The following is a 22,539-nucleotide window of genomic DNA, read 5'->3' on the forward strand; positions in this document are numbered from 1 at the left end:
CGGACCTATATCTGGGGCGACCCCGCCACAGATCGGCAGTTGTATCCCGGAGTCGAGAGCCCTGCTGATTGAATCGCGGCTGACCCTACGGAGAAGAACTCGTCGGAACCATCACGAGCCCTGCTGACTGCGTCGCGGCTCCTTCTTGTGAACCCTTTTGAAGCCACCTGGAACATCGGAGCCCTGCTGACGCTGTCGCGGCCCAACCTCGCTGAAACCTCCCTCGGAGCCCTGTTGACGACGTCGCGGCTCGAGCTGAGCAGAAACCATCTTGAGAGCCCTGCTGATTTGATCGCGGCTCTCCCCGAACTGTACGCCGGAGCCCTGCTGACGCCGTCGCGGCTCGACCCCTCCGAGATCCGGAGGTCCTCCAGCTTGAGGATAAGAACTGGGCCCCAGGTACCCTCGTACCGCACCTCTGCCAAAGACTGTCCCGCTACCCTTACCCTTCCAAAGAGACACTGAGACTTTTGGTGGATCCCTCGATCCCTTCGTGTAAATATTGACCTCGTAACCTTTTTATTGCTGATAAAGAATTGCTTGTCGTGAGACAACCTCCTTGAGTCCTGTGTGGTGGTGTTACTGTGCTAGTACGTGATAGGAGAAGGATCTCTCAGGAGACTTCTCGGCAGCGCTCGGCTACTTCGTACAGTGTGAGGGCCCCCCCTTGGTGGTCTCGCCGACTCCTCGGGGTCCGCCTTCCAACACCAGGGAGCAGAGAACGATGGAGGTTTTCGCTGCAACCCCCCCCCCCCTCTCCTCAGGTGAGCCTGCCGCGCCTAGCTGTCCCCTGGCCTGGACCCGATGCGGGAATGAGCGGAGGAAAACCGAAGCCTCCCCGCCCCTCCACACCAGCTGAGCCTACTTGTAGAGCTGAATGCAGCGAGGCGCTGACCCCCTGGATGGATCAGTCGCCATGCTAGGGAGCGGAAGACAACTGAGTCACCGCACAGCCCCCTCCCCCCTCAGGTGAGCCTGCGTGAGGCCGCTGGAGAGCGGCTGCAAGCCAATCTTGCTCCTTGGATGTGCGGTGCACTGAAACTGACCACAAAAATTACAATTCTGTCAAACTTGGTCCTACTTTAAATTTAAGGAACTTCTGCAGCACCTTTACTATCGTTCATGACCTTTGGATGTAAGGGATTCTCACAAGCGCACTTTCACTTTTCTCTAGTGCTTAATCTCATTTCCAGGGAAGCCGAGTTGAAGAAAATGAGAAATTTCCTAGTTAGCACGAAGGAAGGAAAGTTTCAATTCTAATAAGGAGGCGGAGGCGAGGAGTATGCATTTCTTTCCTCACTTTTTATTAACCAGCATGTTCAAAGAAACAAAAATCATGACAAAGACCACAACTCCCATGAAGCTCGGGAGTAGCCATGGCCACCAACAGTCCAATCATAGGAGATACTGAAGTCCATATACAGTTGCAGCCACCGTAGTCCTTCCTCTTTCTCTGCTGTAGGAAGTTAAGCCCTGTGGGTCCTATTCCGCCTAAGAGTCGGAACCTAGGAGGATATATAGAACATATTGAGGACTGACTATGAAACCGCAACACATACCAAAACCAATCAGAATGTTTATGGTAACAATACAATTCTAAAATCCTGTCAAAGGAATAAGCAGTAAGCATACCATTGCACAAGAATGCAATAACATGATATAGAAACCAAGCATAGAAAAAATATATACACAACAAAGCATTGAACATCACTGAGATGCAATGAGAAGAGTAGACTAAAAAAGTTACTTCCCTGGTACAAAAAAACTCTGAACTCAATCCGTTCTTAGAGCTACTACGAAAGCTTCCCAAGGGTGGGAGGCATAAGAGAAACTTGCCCGGGGGGGATAATCCTCCACCTCCTTATTAGAATTGAAACTTTCCTTCGTGCGGAGGCGAGGGATATGCACGTTCAAAGCCCACTTACCACCAATGCGGCCGCCTCATGGATTGGTTTAAAATAGAACTTTTTAAAAGATGAATCTGAAGACCAATCCACCGCATTCATAATGTCCTCCAATCTACCCCCTACCTGAATGGCCTTGGAAGCCATTGCCCCCCTGGTAGAGTGTGCGCCATATTCACTAGTATCAATACCAGCCTCAGTCATAATCCACCGGACCCATCTTGCAATGGTCGATGAAGACACCGCCTTGAACGGTTTCTTAATGGCAATCAGAAGTTGCCTTTCACCTGGAGGTCATACCTCCAATGTCATACCCTCATAGGCCTTCAGGCACCTAACGACGCACAACTTCGGGGAATCTGAAAAAGCAGGATAAGTTACTGACCTTGTACTCGTTTTGGTTCCCCTCGAGATGTTGAAGGTAACCCCTTCCGGGGTAAAAATCTGTGCGGTAAGATCAAGAGCTCTTACATCTGACACTCTCTTACACGAAATAAGGCATAACAACATTGCCAGTTTCGCCGAGATTTCCTTCCCAGATAGATACTGATTGTCTTGCTAGGATACTAGCAAACGTAGGACCAGATTGACGTCCCAGAGGCACGCATAACGAGGCTCAGGGTGTTGAGAAATCCTAATGCCCTTCAGGAGCTTACACACCCAGGGGTGTTCCCCTACCGGAGCGTTGTCGATCGGAACATGGCCTGCCGAAATGGCTGATCTGAAGGAGTTAATGGTGCAATAAGCCAGCCCTTCTCGAAAAAGCTCAGTTAGAAAGTTGATGACATCCGAAACATTGGAGCCCACGGGACCCAAGTGCTTCTCCATACACCAACGTACCCATCGCCTCCAGGCTGATCTGTATCTCTTGATGGCCCATGCCTGCTGGATGAGGAATTCAGCATCTTGCGAAAGAGATCCATCCGACCAACGTCGCCTGAAATCCTCAACGCCACAAGATGAAGATGGCCCTGGAGCACCAGGGGATGAGGATGGCCCAGGGGGTCCAATAAGACTCTGTCGAAGAACGGTAGATGGATCGGAAGGTCCCAAATCAGCTCTAGGAGAGAAGGGAACCACGCTTGAGAGCACCAAATCGGGGTTATCAGGATTAGGGAGGCCTGTCGACAAACCTGTGCCGCCACCCTTTGAATGAACAAGAATGGTGGGAAGGCGTAAGCCCGCATCGACGACCAGTCTTGGAGAAAAGCATCTACCGCCTCCAGCCCGGGATCCGGTCTCCAGCTGAAGTATCTGGGAAGCTGAGCGTTCCATCTGGAAGCGAAGAGATCCACTTGGCAGGGGCCCCAAGAGGCCATCAACGATCGGAAGACTGCTGCATCCAGCCTCCAATCGCTGGCATCCCGGAAGTGCCTGGAGTTCCAGTCCGCAACCGAGTTCTGAGTTCCCGGGAGGTATTCCGCCGTCACCGAAATCTGGCGTTGAAGGCAGTAATGCCAGAAGTCCTTGGCTAGTTCCGCCAGAGTTCTGGACCGCGTACCCCCCAAGCAGTTGATGTATTGCACCGCCGTCGTGTTGTCCATCCGGAGGAGCACACAGCAAGACACCTTGTCCCTCGTGAAGGACCGAATAGCAAAGGACCCCGCCAGGAGCTCCAGACAGTTGATATGAAGGGAAAGCTCCTCCTCTGTCCACCTGCCCCCTATGGAGGTTGAGCCGCATCAGGCTCCCCAACCGAGGCGACTGGCGTCCGATTCTATCACCAGATCTGGCTGCGACCCAAAGATCGCTCAGATAGATCAACTGAGAATAGGTAAGGCCCCTCCGCAGATGGGACGCTTTCAGCCTCTGTAGTGCACGGTAGTGCAGGCGGCCCGGAAAGATGGCCTGAATCAAGGAAGATAACAAGCCAACTATCCTGGCCAGCTGCCGCAAGGAGATCATGTCCCTCCTGAGGACCTTCCTCAACTCTTTCTTGATTTTGCAAATCTTCTGCTCCGGGAGATTCAGGGTCGCCGCCCTGGAATCTATCCTGAAGCCCAGAAAGGTCATGCTCTGCTGCGGGACTAAGTCCGACTTCTCTCGGTTGATGGTAAACCCCAAGTTCTGAAGGACGGAAATTGTGATCTCTAAGTGGGAGAGCAGTTGTGTTCTGGACTGATCCATTAGCAGAATGTCGTCCAAGTAAATTATCAACCGAATGCCCATAGTCCGGAGGTGCTCCACCACCGCTTGATGAGCTTCGTAAAGCATCACAGGGCCGAGGACAGGCCAAATGGCAGAGTCCGAAACTCGAAAGCCTGTGCTCTCCACTGAAACTGGAGGAACCTGCAGTGTGGGGGAGAAATGGGGACCGAGAGGTAGGCGTCCTTGAGGTCCAGATGCGCCAACCAATCGTCCTGCAACAGAAGGTCTCTGAGGAGATGAATCCCCTCCATTTTGAAGTGGCGATAGACTAGCCACTCGTTGAAGGCCATGAGATTGATAACCGGTCGGTAGCCCTTGTCCTTCTTTTCCACCAAGAAGATGTTGCTTAAGAAACCCGTGGGATGGAGGTCTGAAAGGCATATTGCCCCTTTGGACAAAAGATCGTGAACCTCCTGGTCTATAAGAGACTCGTCCTGAGAAGAAAACACCATCGGCCGGGGTATGACACCTTGAACCGGCATTCCGTAGAACTCTATGTGAAACCCTCTGACCGTTTCCAGCACCCAAGGGTCTGAGGTAATCTCTGCCCACTTGTGAGAAAACAGGGAGATTCTCCCCCCCCCCCCAACCGAACCGGGACTAACAAGGCAAAGCTTACCACTGTATCCACCGGCGTTGTTGTGGACGCCTCCCCGGCCTCGGCTGTTCTTTCCTCTGCTTCCCCGGGAGGGTTAGAAGGTCCCTTGTCGACCGTCTTGCCATCCATTGTTTTGCTTGGCTTGGGCTCTATTAGGGCTTGACTTTGACTCAATTGACGGCCGGAGGTGTGACCCCTGCCTCTTCCGGCCCCACCGAAAACCTTCCCCAGAAAAATCTTCTTCATAGAAGCCTGCGCCTTGTCCAGGGCCGAAAAAGTAGCCACAAACTTCCCTAATTCCTTGACAAACGGATCGCCAAAGAGGGAGCCTTGAGCTATCGGACCCGCTTCAGAGGAAGAGAGCTCCCCCAGCTTGGGATCAATCTTCAACAACAGGGAACGGCGGCGATCGGCCGAGAGAGCGCAATTCGCGTTGCCCAGAAGGCACATGGCACGCTGCGCACAGCCCGCCACCTCGTCCGCAGGAAGGGGCTCACCAGAATCTCGGGACCTCTCAGCTAACTCTATAACCTTAGTCAACGGTCCCACCACATCCAAAAGCTTGTCCTGGCAAGCTCGCCACGATCTATCTATCCCCTTCTTGGGATCCTTCATATACTTTGAGAAGAAAGTACACAATCTGGGGTCAATCTCGGGAGTCAGAGTGACTCCATTAGGAAGGGACGGTCTGGGGCATTCGGACCGAAGTCGGGCCCTAACCTCCTTATTAAGAGGTTGCCTAATCTTGTCAGCTATGTAATCGGCTACCTTCTTGTCTGGGACCCATTCCGTGGACCGGGCCTGTAGATGCATAGGGGATTAAACATATCGGATGAGGGACCTTCCCCTTCCCCCACGGATGAGGTAGAAGACTCAGGGCGCCAAGACCTGTCGTTCTCCTGGTACCCATCCGAGGAATCCCCATCATCCTCACATTCCACCTCCCCATCTCGGGAAACCCCTCTTCAGGGTCAAAATCCGTGGTGCCATCGTCGCCGGTTTCACCGGGCAAACTTCCTCCCGGTAGGGTGCATCACGAAGCGTGCGCGCACTCTTCTGAAAGACTTCCGCCAGATGACTAAAGCCCTCAAGGTGCCCCGCGTCACGCTTATGAGCCTTGCGCGGTGAATAGTAGGCACACCGCTAGGCCCGGCTCCCCCGTCACCCAGTATTCCAGTGCCCTTGAAAACGTGGGCGGACAGACGGTCAACGCTTTCCTGCAAAGAGGCAAGCGCCTGGGCGATGGCCGAAGAGAGGAGCCTGTCCATCTCTGCAGGTCTGCGCGCCTGGGGAAGCCTGTCCTCCTCAGAGGACAAAGATGGGGTGTAGTCATGCTCGCTCTGAGACTGCATAGTAATAGGAGGTGAGGACACCCAGAAAAATGCCCCAAATTAGTTAAGGGGGACCCACCCCCTCGCCGGTGTCCAGAAGCTGCCACACACCGGTGAAAAAACTACCGCGCAGAGAAACCGGTAAATATGCAAATTTTATTAAGGGCTAAGCCCGTCACACTTACCGCTAAAGCGGTGTCAGGCGAGGGGGGAAGGATCCAGGCATGAGCGGGAGACCGCTCTGATCCCTCAGCGGCAGTTGCCTCACAAGCGGTGCTTTACCGGCGCTGAGAACGCAGAGCTGCACTGAAGGCGCGAAACAGCGCCACCTAGCGCACCCGCTCTGTATATAAAAAATAATGCGCTCGGGCCGAAGCCTACCGCGCTACACAATCGGGGAAGATAAATCCGCTAAATATACCGCAATCAAAGCAGAACTAAGCAATACCGTCACAACAATAGCGAACCACAGCTCACCAAGCCAAGACCCCAAACCCACAGTAAGGAGAGAAGGGACTTAACTGACGGGCCAGCAGTGAAGAAAGAGGAAGGACTACGGTGGCTGCAACTGTATATGGACTTCAGTATCTCCTATGATTGGACTGTTGGTGGCCATGGTTACTCCCGAGCTTCATGGGAGTTGTGGTCTTTGTCATGTTTTTTGTTTCTTTGAACATGCTGGTTAATAAAAAGTGAGGAAAGAAATGCATAATCCTCGCTTCCGCTCCTGCTGTAGAATCCCCTCTCCTCCTACACTGAGGAGTCAAGGAAATCAACAAAGGACTAAACCCTGTCCCTCAAGCCAGCCCTATTAGCTGGAGCTGGAATCAGATAACAAAGAAAGGACTAATCCCTCTCCCTCTAGCTAGGTTGAAAATCTAGAAACAGACAAAGGACCCTCCTCCCTCACAGGACAGTAAAACACAAAGGAAACTAATTCTTGCACAGCACCACGTAAGGCTCACCTAACCTGTCTCTCCCCAGCTACTCTTGCAGATTATATAAGAAACCACGCATAAATAAAAATAAAATATAAATATACAAAGAATTTAACAATAACCACTGGGCATACTACCTCACGCCAACACACTAAGCTCTGGGCTAGATCTAGACCACATCCAGGACTCCCACACTCCCAGCCACTAAGGTCTGAGCTAGTCCTAGACCTCCCCCTGCACTCCCCAAAACTGCCCGTCCTACACTAATAGCCAGGGGAGATCCCCTGAGGGTATCCGCCCATCTGTGCACACACGATAGCAGGGCACCCACTGAGACACAATGCTAACTACCACATCAACTTCCCTCCGCCCATCAATGTCGAGATGCACGAAACCCCACGGCCACAACTCCTTCTCCATTTTCTTCCCCCCAATCTCTCACTAAAGGCGGAAAGAAACTTCAAACATAGGCTGATTAGGCAACCCCCTGAAATGCTCATCGCTGATATATACCACCGCTCCTCTAAAGGCCAACAGAAAACAGATCTCATTTTCCACACCCAGCAACATAAGAAATGGATCACCATACTCAGAACCCACCTCCACATATCCAAAACAACTAGCACCCCCCTCAGCTACAAACTGACGATCTCTAACTCGAACTGTCCTACGCGCAGTGGCAACACTTCTGCCACCATATACAGAAACGGAATAGTCTTGATTCAAGCTAACAACGCCAACCTAGACTTATTTGACTCCCTATTCCCTCGCTACAGAACGCCATCACACACTCGCACCTTACCCACTCACACAACTCCCTATCATCCAAACAACCCCCCCTCCAGCGAGATCACAATACAATCACACGACTCACCCCACCAACCTCTATTTCACCCCTCCTCCACCTCCCTCTCTTTCTCCACCTCTACCCCTCACTCGTACCCTAAAAACCTCTTATCCAGAACTATTCTGAGGAACGTTTCTACTAAGACTCCCCAACAACCTGGCAACACCCCACTTCCTTTACCACGACCCTCCTCCCTACAGACGACTCGTGAAGGTGACCTGCAAACAAAGCCTCCCAACTCTCACCCTCCATCAACACTCAAATTGCTGTCTAAAACACGTCAAGAGTTCTCACACATCGCCACGGCTCACTGCAGGAACACCACAGGTGCTACTGACACAGTGAACCACACTCTCACTGACAGATACTCTCCATCTCAAAACCGTTCCTCACAGGACATCTTGAACCTAAAAACACTCATCCCCTCCTCACTGAATATGACTCGGAGACTTTCTCTGCTGCAAAGCCAACTAGAAACTGTAATAAAGGGTATAAACAAAATCCTATTGAACCTTACCACACATCTGGAGCCTTCCTAACGCTTACACCCTTCAACCACAGTAGCTAACAATCAACACCCTTGTCTTTCCAAGGCACAGTTACTCAGCTAGAACTCCACTCCTCCCAGAAATCAACCTCAGAGACCCAAAAGAACTAGAGACGCAATGTCCCTGAGAGAGGCGACTGAGCTTGCCAACTCTTACAACTCATTCAACAACTGTCAACCCCAGCTCCACGATCCAGGTAATCACTGGATTTGGGAGAGACCACATCACACCAAGAATGATGAGGCCACCAGCTAACCACATTAATATCCCCATGGCTCCACCTCCGAAGAAACTCAACAGCAAGGGAACGACCAACTGCATGCTTATAAACTGCATATCTGCAACCAAACACGCAAAAGAACTGGCATAAACCATCCTAAACACTGACATTAATATCACCTTCATCACAGAAACCTGGTTGAATGAATCCTTCGACCCAATCATTGACACGCTTGTGCCCCTGGGTTCTCAATCATCAATAAAGACAGAAAGAACCATCGTGGCGGGGGCATTGCAATCATCCATAAGAGTAGCATTTCCATAACTGAAACTGACTCCTTCACTTACAACACATTCGAATGCCTGAACTCCACCATTAAGACGAAGTACAACGAAACGCTATACTGCCACCTCCTCTACCATCCGCCAGGCAACACACTGTTTCAGGGAACAACTTTCCGACCTGATAACACATTGCTCACTCTTGGACTCCCACAACATAATATTAGGCGACCTCAACCTTCACTGGAACGACGAAAGCAACACTCTGATTCAATCCTTAAACGAACTTCCACTCAATATTACTCTCATCCAACACTGCACAGAGCAAACCCATAACAGAGGCTCGATCTTTGACGCCATTATAGCACATGTAGATACAGTTAATATCGACCACATCCTTCCTGTCGACTGGCCAGGCCACCACATCATTCTATTTCACATCAACCAAATGACTCATCGTCGCAGAGTCCACAGTAGAGTGGAACAACCACTGCAGCGACTCAACACCCACCCATCACCCAAGGAAGGGCTTCACACGGCGCTGAGGTCACACAACTCGCAGAGTCCACAGTAGAGTGGAACAACCACTGCAGCGATTCAACACCCACCCATCACCCAAGGAAGGGCTTCACACGGCGCCGAGGTCACACAACTCGCAGAGTCCTTAATAGGCTAGGACAGCCCCTGCAGTGGCTCGACACCCATTGTGCGCCCATTGGGGGGCTTTACACAAATGGAGGTCCCACAACTGTGGCATTCTAGCACAGCCACCACCAAAGCTAGGCGGCCATTTTGCCCTCTCGAGGGAAGGTAAAGAGGCGGCTGTGAGAACCCCCAGACTGGTCTTTAGTCGGCGGCTTGACACGGCACTTGCTCAAGAAGGCGCGCTTGCTGCATACCCAGGCGTGGGTTTTCGGGTACACCCTGTCCGGCTCAGCACACCCCGAGTCGGTGCCACGGTGTTACCCAACCGTTGACAGACACGTCGAACCCAACAGGCCTCGAGAGAGAGTGGAGCAGGAACACCCAGACAGGTTCTGCCAGCTGCTCCCTCCAGGGCAGGGTTATGGCACCTTCATACCTGCGGAGTTATGAATTATGCCATCCGATACCATAATCCTGTAATATACAGTGATTAATCACCCATTGTGCCGCCTGCTGCTCTTGGGCTGAGAACAAGTTTCAACAAATTAATGCAGAAAGGACTCATTCCTGCTGTCAGTCGCGCTCCAGGAGGACTTTCTATTTTCAAAATCAAATCATAACAGGTGACGAAACCCTGATAAGCCGAGCTGTGCCACGGGTGTGTGGTGATCACAGAGAGGCGTTACTGTCCCCACACACCTCCCGTCCGACGTCAGTGACGCCAGCACGTCCCCGACGCCATGTCTGTGCTCTGCGTGCACCCATGACCCCAACATTAGGAGATTCTTGGAAGTCAGGGCTTCCATCTCTTCTCGGAAAGCACTCTGTGAACTCTGCTCTTCTTCGGTTCAGGGGTGTGGATGCATTGGCGGGGAGGGGAGGGGGGGCAGGAGTGGCCTGGGGGTTTGGCATAGGAGAGGGGGCATGAGTGGCCTGCATTGGCAGAGGGAGAGCCAGGAGTGGCCTGGGGGCTTGGCATAGGAAGGGGGCATGAGTGGCCTGCATTGGCAGAGGGGGGCGGGGCATGCACTCTCCACGCACCCATGACCCCAACATTAGGAGATTCTTGGAAGTCAGGGCTTCCATCTCCTCTCGGAAAGCACTCTGTGAACTCTGCTCTTCTTCGGTTCAGGGTGTGGATGCATTGGAGGAGGGTGAGGGGGGGGGCAGGAGTGGCCTGGGGGCTTGGCATAGGAGAGGGGGCATGAGTGGCCTGCATTGGCGGAGGGTGAGGGGGGGCAGGAGTGGCCTGGGGCCTTGGCATAGAAAGTGGGGCATGAGTGGCCTGCATTGGCAGAGGGAGGGGCCGGAGTGGCCTGGGGGCTTGGCATAGGAGAGGGGTCATGAGTGGCCTGCATTGGCGGAGGGTGAGGGGGGGCAAGAGTGGCCTGGGGGCTTGGCATAGGAAGGGGGCATGAGTGGCCTGCATTGGCAGAGGGAGGGGCCGGAGTGGCCTGGGGGCTTGGCATAGGAGAGGGGTCATGAGTGGCCTGCATTGGCAGAGGGGGGGGGGGCAGGAGTGGCCTGGGGGCTTGGCATAGGAAGGGGACATGAGTGGCCTGCATTGGCAGAGGGGGGACAGGAGTGGCCTGGGGGCTTGGCATAGGAAGGGGGCATGAGTGGCCTGCATTGGCAGAGGGGGGGCAGGAGTGGCCTGGGGGCTTGGCATAGGAAGGGTGTATGAGTGGCCTGCATTGGCAGACGGAAGGGCAGGAGTGGCCTGGGGGCTTGGCATAGGAAGGGGGCATGAGTGGCCTGCTTTGGCAGACGGAGGGGCAGGAGTGGCCTGGGGCTTGGCATAGGAAGGGTGGTTTAGTGCTTGGTGTGTGGTCTTCGTGTTTTTAGGGCTGACTTTGAAAAAAAAAGGGGGGGGGGGAATAAAAGATATCTTACCCTCTCTTGAGTTGGCCTATAAGGGAATTATATATCCTTATCTGTTGAGTATTTGATTATTCTTGTTTTCTTGTTTCTTTTTCAAGAAATAAAACAGAGAAAAGGCCACACTTCCTAGAGGACTATCTTGACTCCATCTGAAACAAACAGTTTTAACAGTGTTTCTATAAGAGATCAAGTAGTGGTAGACACTGAGCGCTACTTATTTTAGATTCCATCTGGGGTCTTACCTAGATGGATAGAGTGCATGATTCCATCGAGGAAAGGCGCAAGAGGCTTCTTCTCTTCTTCCGTGGGGGGTCTCAAATAAGAGGCTTTCAATGCTAACATTTTCATTCTGTAAGAAGGAGATCAAAGTCCTCATCATTTAGGATTAGTGGATTTTAGATAGTGACCATATACATATATCTATTCGATATAATGCATGAATAACAATAGATTGAATTGTCAAAAGGTACTCCAAAATGCGGTGCACATATGACCAATACAACCAGTGTATTAGATTCTCATATGTTGTCACAGATGGCATAATACTGGTGTAGGGTGATCTACAGCATTGAAAAGTATTTCTTTTGGGCGTGAGAAAGATTTTCGTACAGAGGTTATAAGTGAAGGCAGCGTATTTAATGCCTCTAGTTATCAGGTACTTCTTCCAAGATTGAGCCAAGTTAGTGTAAAAAAAAAACGCTCAAATTAGGCAGTGAAAGAACATCTATTTCATATAGGTTAATGTAACACCGATGTTCACAGAGTCAGGCATAGTGATACATACACACTATTGATACGAGTATTAGGGATAATTTTTACCTTAGGTAAAATTTATCCCTAATACTCGTGTCAAGAAAACGGATCAGTCTCTCTTGAATTGGAGAATATCCTACGCTATATTATACATGTATGCAATTTTTATTTTTAATGTCTTTTTCTCTTTTTGACCCTATACATGCTTCACTATTAGAATTTATGGGTGACTCTCACTGAGCACTATAATGAAAGATTGGCTATTCTTATGGCACTTCTCTCTTTAGAGCACATTCGGGCTATTTAAATCTTGGGTACTATCCCTTCTGATTTCTGAAATATTGTTACTAGAAATGACAAAATGGTGCTATCCACTTTTGTTTATGGCTGCAGTAGCTCTAATTTAGTATGAGCTCCAACATAAAGTTATAATCACAATTATTTCGCTAATATTCCCCAATTTTTCTCACATATATATTTTCTACTATTACAGTTAGAGAGAAACCCTGCTTATCGCCGCTCAGACGATAAAGAAATCCCTAATAATGTATTGGTCCTGAAGAAGGAGACGTGTAATCTGTATATAGTCTCCGAAACGTGCGTAGACCGACCAGTGACCACATATCTGGGAGACCCATAGAAGAACTACACGCTAATGCTCTGACTAAAACCCTTCATGACCTTTTCAAGAACTCCATCAAATTTTGGATTACAACTTAAGCAGGGTCTCACACCAGATGTGGTTCTCATTTTAAAAGAAATCTTTCTTCTTTGTGGTATGACTGATAGTATGCAAGAGTAGAATGACAGGTGGGAATGATAGTGTGATGGTATGTTTTTTGGGGGTTTCTCTCCAATGTATCTCTAAAGCTGTTTTTCTAAATTCAAGAATTGAACAAAAAATCCTTTTTGTATCTTTTAATTGTACATATTGGTGTAATCCAATCTAATGTGAAAACATCTTTATGGAAATATCTACATTGTATACAAACTATATGCTAAAAGAAATTATATAAATGATTTGTTATATAAAAAATAAAAAAATAAAAAGTTTAAAGAGTAAGTTGTCTTTGAAATGTAATGTCGCTTTGGGGAACTCTAAATGTATAAATGACTATTATTGAAAATTAAGAAAGGTCAGACAAGAGGTTGTTTTCTCTACATGTCTTTCAGACAGGTAACCAGTGTCTTACAGAGGTATGCATTATGCATACACCCAGGCGCCGTGCACTGCAGGATCCTGGCGTTTCCTCTCCCCTCCATCAGCCTCTTGTGCTTCTTGTGTCTGACGCTCGACGCTCATTTCCAGATCCCGCCTCCTGCTCGCTTTCAGCAGCTTCGCTCTCTCGCTGCACAAGTCTCAATCCTCCTCTTCGGTACGGTTTGCTCTGCTTCACCTTTGAACACAACACCCCACTCAAGCAGCCGGGGCTTGGATTAAGAATGGAGATTTGTCTGCCTTTCTTTATGTTGCCTCATGAGCCACCCACCTGCCTCTCCTTGGGGCTCAGTTTCAAAGGCGTCCACAGGTTTCTCCTGAAGACATGGCAGCGCCCTTCCAGCTCCACTCACGAATGTTCAGTCTACAGAATATAACAAGCATTTGCAATGCAATAGGTCTTGCATTAGGAAAGTTTGAGCTTTTTGTATTGTAAATTGACTAATTTTTTATTTATGTGTTGGTATTGAAAATATTGAAATTACTAGCTTTCTCATGTACAATGTCAATAGTTTTAACTGTTTCAAATGTGACACCCATAGCATTTGTAATGCAATATGTGTTGTATTTACGTGACTTAGATGTATTGATATTACAAATAACAATTGCTTTTAATTTTTGCAAATAATGAATACTTAAACAAAAGTTAATGTAAATTATAATGGCAATCGTTTAAACTTTTGTTAATAACTCTTGTGAAGATTATGTTTAGTGTATTTAATTGCGCCTAAAATCCAAGAACAGAAGTTAAATATTATCATTTTTTTTGTGCCATTTGTAATAAAGCCTAAATATTTAGAAAACATATTAGAGCCAGTTGTTGTTGAATGGTTGTACAGATTAATACTGTGGTGGCAGTGAGTGATGTTGTGGTAGGGTCGAGTGATGTTGTGGTGGTGTCGAGTGATGTTGTGGTGGTGTCGAGTGATGTTGTGGGGGTGTCGAGTGATGTTGTGGTGGTGTCGAGTGATGTTTTGGTGGTGTCGAGTGATGTTGTGGTGGTGTCGAGTGATGTTGTGGTGGTGTCGAGTGATGTTGTGGTGGCGGTGAGTGATGTTGTGGTGGTGTCGAGTGATGCTGTGGCGTTAATTGATGCTGTGGTAGCGCATAGTGATGTAGTGGTGCCCTTGAGTGATGCTGTGGTGGTGCCAAGTGATGCTGTGGTAGATAGATAGAGTGCAATAGTCCGATAGATAGATAGAGTGCAATAGTCCGATAGATAGATAGAGTGCAATAGTCCGATAGATAGATAGATAGATAGATAGATAGAGTGCAATAGTCAGATAGATAGATAGATAGATAGATAGATAGATAGATAGATAGATAGATAGATAGATAGATAGATAGATAGAGTGTAATTATGTAGAATATAATTATGTTGCACTGAGTGGTTTTGTGTGGAGTGTATGTTGATTTTAGTGGTGTGTAATTATGTGGCATTGACTGTTATTTTGAGTGTATCTTGCATTGTTTGCATTGTAATTAATTGGCACTGAGTCTTATTTGGATTGCATGTGGCATTGAGTGTAGTGTAAGTATGTGGTGTGTAATTATGTGGCGCTGAGTGGTATTTGAAGTGTATGTGGCATTGAGCGCTGTGTAATTATGTGGTGTGTAACTATGTGGCATTGATTGGTTTTTGGAGTGTCTGTTGTATTGAGTGCATTGTAGTTATGTGGCATGTAATTATGTGGCTCTGAGTGGCATTCGGACTGTATGTTGCCTTGCCTTGTATTTCTATGGTTCCTTAAACCCTTAGAGGCAATTCTTTTATTTTAACTAAAGGGATGGTAGTTAAATGGTGTTTACGGCAGGATGGTCGTTAAATGGTGGCTACGGAGAAGCTGTGTGCTGAAAGGCAAAGAGAACACGGGCATGAAAGTGAAAGCGAGGATGAAAATGGAATGAGTGTGGCAGGATGGTCGTTAAATGGTGGCTACGGAGAAGCTGTGTGCTGAAAGGCAAAGAGAACACGGGCATGAAAGTGAAAGCGAGGATGAAAATGGAATGAGTGTGGCAGTATGTTAGTTAAATGGTGGTTACGGGGAAGCTGAGTGCTGAAAGGCAAAGAGAACACGGGCCAAAGCTGGAAGAAAACACGAGATGCGAGAGGCATATGTGTGTGGCAAACACTGGTGGGGCTCAGAGCATTCTGTTGCTGTCTTGATGCCTGTGTTTGTGAGCAGTGGGGATGTGTGTGTGAAGTGCCTAAAGTTGCAAAAAAACATATGGTTATTTAAATCCTTAGAAGCAGAATTAATGGAGCTAATGTTATCGACCTTAGAAGGATGAAAAGGGAATGAGCGCGCATTTGTTAACTTTGTAAGCGCAGAAAGCGTGCAGGGCAAACTTATTATTTTGGTTGTTTGAGACTCAGATCTGGGCAAAGCTGCAAGAAAACACAGGGGGGAGGGCGGGCTGTGTGCTGAAAGGCAAAGAGAACACGGGCATGAAAGTGAAATCGATGGATGGCAATGCGTCCGTGAGACTAGCCCTGTGGTGGGGGAGGGACAGTTGTGAAAGGCGCCATGAGGAAACAATCTCTCGGCATGCTGTGGCGGGGGAGCGCATTCCAGGCGGGGGAGCGGACCCTTTGAAGTATGATGCCGAGGCTGTGGCTACACGCGCCAGTGGGCTGAAGCGCTTCCCCAAACGGATTGCATGGCGGCACGATGCATGTGATTGTGCGCGTGCTCGCCATGCAATCCACTTTTGGGAGCTCTTTGAAATGCCCCTCTTACTAGAGTCTCGCATAGCGATTGCGTAAACGCAATAGCTAGGCAAGACCTAAAAACCAGCAAAGAACACACAGAGGGCTATAAAATATCAAACTCAGCCTCCACAAAGCAAGGAAAAATCACCTTTTAGCTAAAAGGGTACCCTAAAAATAAAAGAATTCCATTCCTGACACTTATGAAACATCTACCCCCAGCAGCACCAACACAGCTATCGGGTGGGGAGCTTCTCCTAGAACCTGGCCCTGTGCCAAAGCATCACAAGCTGACATATGGAATAGCAACCCAGAGACCTTCATGACAACCCGTGAGGAGCACACTAGGGATCGGATCGTACTGAGGAAATCAGGAAACTGATAGATTGACAACAAGTACCAGTGGCGAGAACTTGGCTCTCACCGTTCGTCATCGCATTCACAACAGGATTCTGGATTTGTAAGGATGCCTCTTTTTGTATGGTCACCCCCACGTTTTTGGACTGACGCTGCTGGATTTTCGACTGACAGTGCACTGAGGTCTGCTAACCCGCTACCCTTTCTGCCTCCCTGTAACCATCTTCCAGCCCGTGTCTCTGCCTACCTCCGCCTCTGTGCTCACAGCAACGCTCTCGGTGGCAGAACAACCTGAGGGGAAGTGGGAAACCATGAGATGGGATGAATACTCAATCGGACCATCTGCAGGAGCTCCGCGAGAAAACTCTCCAGTTCCACCTCTCATAAAACTATAATCGTGGTGCCTTCTGAAAATTACTTATTACCATTCCACAATGAAAAGTACCAATTTATTACCATCCACCAAGTGTTAAAACCAGCAGCGCTACTAGAGATGATCATAAAACGTTACCACTGGGATCCTGCTCAAAAGCCCAACACTCACTACTGCTGCTGGGAACTGGGAAGATCTGCAGACTTTGGAACTGTCCCTTCCACCCCTCCTCTCTCCACTCCGGTCCTGGGGCAAGCTGGAGGACGAGGCGGACGGCGCTTCTCAGTAACACCGTGAACGGTGCTCTCGATGGAACTTTGACGATGCCCTCTGGGCGGAATACATAACTGTTTGTACTTACCTTGGTGCCCGAGCAACCTTGGCTGATGCCCAGTGGAGCTGTCCTATGCATCTATAAAAGGAGTTTGGCTCTGGTATTTCCCTCAGGCGTCACCTACCCAACCGGACATTGGACATTGTTTTCCTCGTCTCCCAGTTGTGTCTTCCACCCGCATTCCTTACCCCTGTTTACCGTTCCCCCTCTACCTTTCACTCCCCTTAAGATGTGTGTACGCACTTATAACTCATATTATTGTTTAATGTCATGTTTTTCTTCTATGTCTATACTTGGCTATGTAATTTTATAACCTGTAACTCGCTGATCCTCATGTAAAGCACTCTGATACCTCCGGGTCTAGCCAGCGCTATATAAAACTTTGCAAATAAATAAATGAGGTGACATGTTGAATTGGCTTTTACCCAATTAGCTGAGCTTTCTTACCGGTAAGTCCCTAGTAAATGGTACCCAGGGCAGGTGAGTTAGAGCTCTCCCCCCCCCCCCCCCCCCCCCCCAGCAGGGATTGCAGCACTGGTTGTGACACCCTTGGTGGAACACAAGTAAAACGAGACGCCCAGCCCGCCATTTGCGGGCTGGAAGAGCAGTTTTAACTGCTGCCCCAACTTTGCCATTTAGAGCAATGGCAAAGCCTGACCTCTCCCTGGTGTGTGTGTGTGAGTCACACCTACGGCAGGCCTACGGACTCCTAAGACAGGGTGCAACATATTCCATGAGGAGAACATGTCATTTTACATGTTCTGACAGTAAAAATAGAACGTTGGAAAGACTTGGTCACCTGATTGGCGAGTGGAAAGTTACATGCTGACCCCACTCAGTCAGTAAGTAATCCATATTTGTAAAGCACAAACATTTTATTTATTTATGTGGAGTTTTACATAGTGCAAAAAAGACCCTTTCTGGTGACAGAGCACTTTACAAACAGTGTGCAAAGAAAAGGGGATAGACAAAAGAAAAATAACATTATGTACAAATATTGGGGCCGATTCACAGAACTAACTTAAGACAAAATCCTAAACTTACTACTTTTGGTATTCACAGAAGTTAGGATTTTGTCTTAAGACTGACTTAAGACAAACTTAAGACAAACTTAAGACAAACTTAAGGCAGACTTAAGACAGACTTAAGACAGACTTAAGACAAACTTAAGACAAAATCCTAACTTAAGTCTCCCAAAAAAAACTGATAAATGAGAGACGTTAAATTATGAAAATCAGAAGTGCAGGGGTTACAGAAGTAAACTGATATACACAAATATATAAAGATGCGCTCTCTGTAGTGTCACTCAAATGTTTAGCAGTTAAAACATGAAATGATGTATTGTGAAAAAAATTAAGGGAAAGGTGTACATGATGGGAAATCACAAACAAGCCTGAAGGGGGGTGCTGTGGAGCCCCCATCAGCTGGGCTCCTATAGATGCAAAGTGAAACTGAAAGCACCAGTGCTTTCACAGAGCCCAGCTCAGAGAGAGGTTAAAGCTAGCTTTGTGTTCTTCTTAGACAATTCCTTGTGAGCTCAGACCTGAGCCTGGGGAAATTGAGGTTCATGCGTTCCACCTCTTGCTGTCCTTCTCAACCTGAAATAAAGCACAGGTCTGAGGCCTCACATGGAGAATGTGATCTCTCTGCCCACCACCCTGCTTCAGACACCTCCACTGTTCTTTCCACACCATTCGTCTCCTCCCAGAGAGGACCAAAGAGCCCAACTGGCTCTCAGGCACCTCTCAACATCCCTCAGAAGCCATCATCTCACCATCAGAAGCCAGGGTTGCCACCAGCCGTGTGTTCTACCAGCCTCTCCCGTATTTTTAAATCCAGGCCTGTAAAAATATTGAGAAAAGCAGTGAAATCCAGTATTTTCCCTTTAAATATAAACCTTAGACAGAAAAACCATACAGAGGTCAGTTCACAAGTGTCTGAGAGCTGTCTAAATCACTTCAGAATGGTGATTTGAGCAGAGGAATGATTCCCATCTACAAAAGATTGCGGACAATTTTACACAAATTCTTTCTCACCTACCAGCACTTGACTGTTCAGATCAGCAAAATCAAAGAAAATGGCCGGTATTTTTCTCTAAGGAAGGTGGCAACCCTCTCAGAGACCCTCAGCTGTCATTCAGACACACCCAGCGGATCCTTCAACATCCCACGGCCCTTGGACTCACAGACACTTAGCATGTCCTCCAACACCCCCAGAAGGGCATTGATGTACCCCAGCCGTACCCTAGAGACCCTTTGTCTGCCTTCAGAAGCACCTCGCCAATTCTCAAACACCTCCAGTCCACTCTCACACATCCAGACCAAGTGTGAGAGGTTCTCAGTGTGACCCCAGAGTCTCAGCAGCATTCGGACACATGCACTTGTTTGTTAGATGCCTCAGTCAGCCCTCAGTCAACATTCAGCTACCCCAGTGTGAGGGTTTGTGTGTATTATATGGTATGGTTGTTCGCCTGACAGTGTAATACACTTGGGAAAACTGTCTTGAGTCCAGTCAGGCTCATCTGTAAAACCTCTAGCTCAACCCTGGGTAGGTGGCTTCGAGCAGGAAGGCTTAAACAAAGGAACTAGTGTGAAGCAATTAACAGCAACAGACAACGAAATAAGAAAGTCAAACAGCATAAAAGAATTCTGACACCAATTTATACATAGCTTATAATTGTATGAAATTTTGGAGACTTAGAAAAGCAAAATCCACAAGAAGGTTCCGGAGTTATAGATTTTTCAAGAAATCACAAATCTCAGTTCATCCACGAACAAACATAACTGTAAAGTTTGTAAGATTTTGAAAAGTTTGTAAGAGTTTTGTTTGACTACTCTGGCCTGACTGCGCAACCAAATCCAACAGGGAGAAGGTCAGGGGGCATTAAGAAGTATTTGTGCAGTTACCTGGCCCCCAAAGCATTCTCCAGTCCAGTTCTGAACTTTACAGCACAACCGCCATAGACTTTAATGGTGTGGTCCTGATGCTGCAGATGCAGGAGATGAAGGATGCTCAAAGATGCTCTAGGTGCTGTTCAGTCGACAGGGTTGTCCTTGTGGTCCTCAGTCCATGAGTCAGGTGGGGCAACTTTGGTCACAGAAGCTGAGGTTCCTCAAAGTCCGCTTTGAGTCAGTAGAAGGTCAGCTGCTGCTGGGCTACCAATCTCTGTCCACAGAGGGCCCAGCGATATCCTTTGGTGAAGGTTGGTGCCCCTCTAGGGCAACCAGCCTGGACTCAGGTGACTCTCCCGTATCCTGCAGGCTCAGATGCAACTTTTGGCCATCGAGGATCTGCCTCTTGGGGCGCCAAGCAATGCTCAGTGGTGATTCTCCAGAAGTGGCTACTAACTTGCACACTTAGCCTACTTCATCTTTGATGGCCTTGGTGCTGGTTCCAGGGGTCAGCCGACTGACTCTTAGAATCACTTTGTCAGCCTGGGGCTTGGGAGTGACTTTTCCTCAAGCCAGGAGCCAAGGCACAGTCCTATCTTCGCTAGTCCAAGGTATGGCAGGTGCAGTCCAACAGATGGTGTAGCCTCTGATTACCAAGGACAGGGGTCAGCAGGGCAGTCCTTCATCAGTCCTTTGTCCAGTTCCATCATGCTCTGAGGTTCAGGGTGGGGGGAGAGGCATATATAAGCCCAGAAAGTTCCCTGGAGTATAATGCAGTCACTAGCTAATGGGCTACCATCATCCTTCCTACCATGTGACAAATTCAGGCTATGTGTGGCATCTAGCAATCCCAGATGTGTGAACACTTCCTCGGATGTTAGGAGCTTGGTAGCCCACCCTAGAGATGTGGGAAAACTGGTTTGGGAACTGGTCTACCTCCCTGTACCTGCCTCCAGTTTGTCTACCTGGACAAAGGGGCAACCCCTCAGGCGTGTGAGTGTCATTTGCCCACCAAAGAAGGTTTTGCCTTTGAAGCTCGCCTTTTCAGCAAACCCCTAGAGTTGTTTCTTGCATGGTGGAGGTCACACTTCTCCCTGTGGAAGGCTGCTTTTGTTCCTGAGCCAGGGAGTCGTTTACACAACTCCCCAGGAGGATAGATAGCTGTCTATGGTCAGTGACTGTGCGAGGTCGCCGGATAAACAGGGTGACATAGTGGCAACTTTCTAAACATTGTGTTTCCAGAAGTGACATTAAATTTGACTTGGACATCAAGTCGCGTTTAATGCCGTGATTAATTTGATACCTTGAAGTACCCACTTTTTTAACCTCATTCAGAAGTTATCCGGACTAAAAGGTCAACCAGTAACTCTGTATTTGCCAACATGGCTACTAACTTTCCCACAGGAAAGACAACAATTTGGAAGCGTTTGTGTAAGGACAGAATAAAAGTATATGTCCTACTTAATAATATATAGCTCCCTGCCTCAGGGTTTCATAGCCCTTCGTTCGTTAGGCGAGACTTGTATATTGTTATGGAAATGGGGGCTTTGGCAAAGTTGAACCAGCAGTTGAAACCTGCTCTTCCGGGTGCAGTGCCAGGCTGGGAGCCATTTTCCCTCACAGTGTGGCAGAATCAGTGCTGCAGCCCCGGGTGGACACTCTAGGCACCCTGTACTAAGGACTTAAGTCCTAAGTGACTCCATAAAAAGTCAGTCTCTGCTGATTGGGTGTATCCGATTCGACATACACTTTGCAGGGTGTTAGAACGCTGGCACTGAGGTCTGGTCAGCCGGCCTCGGTGCACTCTCAGAGTCTAGAAACCAGAAGCATCAGTCCCAGCCTAGTGGGGGGGGGACATGCAAAAAGAGGCATCTTCTTACACCCAATCTTTAGTCGTACAGCCAGTCATTAGATGCCACTAGACGTCCCTCAGGAACTTTCAGATGATCTTAGTGAGTCTCCAAGGCCCCCAGCTGCATTCTGGCATCTCTAATAATCAATACACAACCCCAATAACCCTCCACCCACCTTTCAATAGACCTTCCTGAGACGATGCAAGAGACCCTCAGACTGCCTTCAAACCCCCCACCTGGTCTTTAGACATCAGTCAGAGACTCGACTCTTGCTCTCCTCTCAGTGGCCCCCAGCAGACTCTCAAGAGATACGTTACTTTCGAAAGTTTCGCCTGGGAGCCGAATGAATAGTATAACATTTGCGCTTGCCATGCCGAGTCTCATGGAGAACCAGTTTACCCTGGGAATCTTTTATAAAATTACAGATAACCCCGGACTGTCCAATCGGAACATTTCTCTAACCCTAAAATGTTGCGTGTTAAAATGAAGTAAGAGGGGAAAAGGGTATAAAATGCCCTCATCCGCCAAAGGGGGGTGGTTCATCGGGTGGATCTTTCATGACGTTGGGTCTGCATTGAGCTGGTGAAGATTTCCATGGTTTACCTTGGGTTTCTTTGATTTTCGGGAAGTTATTTCGTCTGGCGGTTTGATCATTGCTGTGGGTCGGACAGATTATGCCGGATACTATACCAGAGGGCGGATAGCTCC

General features: G+C 48.5%; 1 long non-coding RNA gene across 1 annotated transcript in view; it reads right to left on the reverse strand.

Moving 5' to 3' along the window:
* Positions 1-1,284: 1,284 nt before the first annotated feature.
* Positions 1,285-22,539, reverse strand: part of LOC146829733 (uncharacterized) — a 91,285-nt gene continuing 70,030 nt past the window's right edge. Inside the window, exons 2-3 of the long non-coding RNA XR_014962043.1 lie at positions 11,584-11,690; positions 1,285-1,505 (exon numbers count right to left, since the gene is read on the reverse strand). This is a non-coding gene — a long non-coding RNA (uncharacterized LOC146829733). The remainder of the gene's footprint in view (positions 1,506-11,583; positions 11,691-22,539) is intronic.

The sequence above is a fragment of the Triturus cristatus genome, chromosome 5_2 (genome assembly GCF_964204655.1).
Source record: "Triturus cristatus chromosome 5_2, aTriCri1.1, whole genome shotgun sequence".
NCBI classification, from domain to species: domain Eukaryota; kingdom Metazoa; phylum Chordata; class Amphibia; order Caudata; family Salamandridae; genus Triturus; species Triturus cristatus.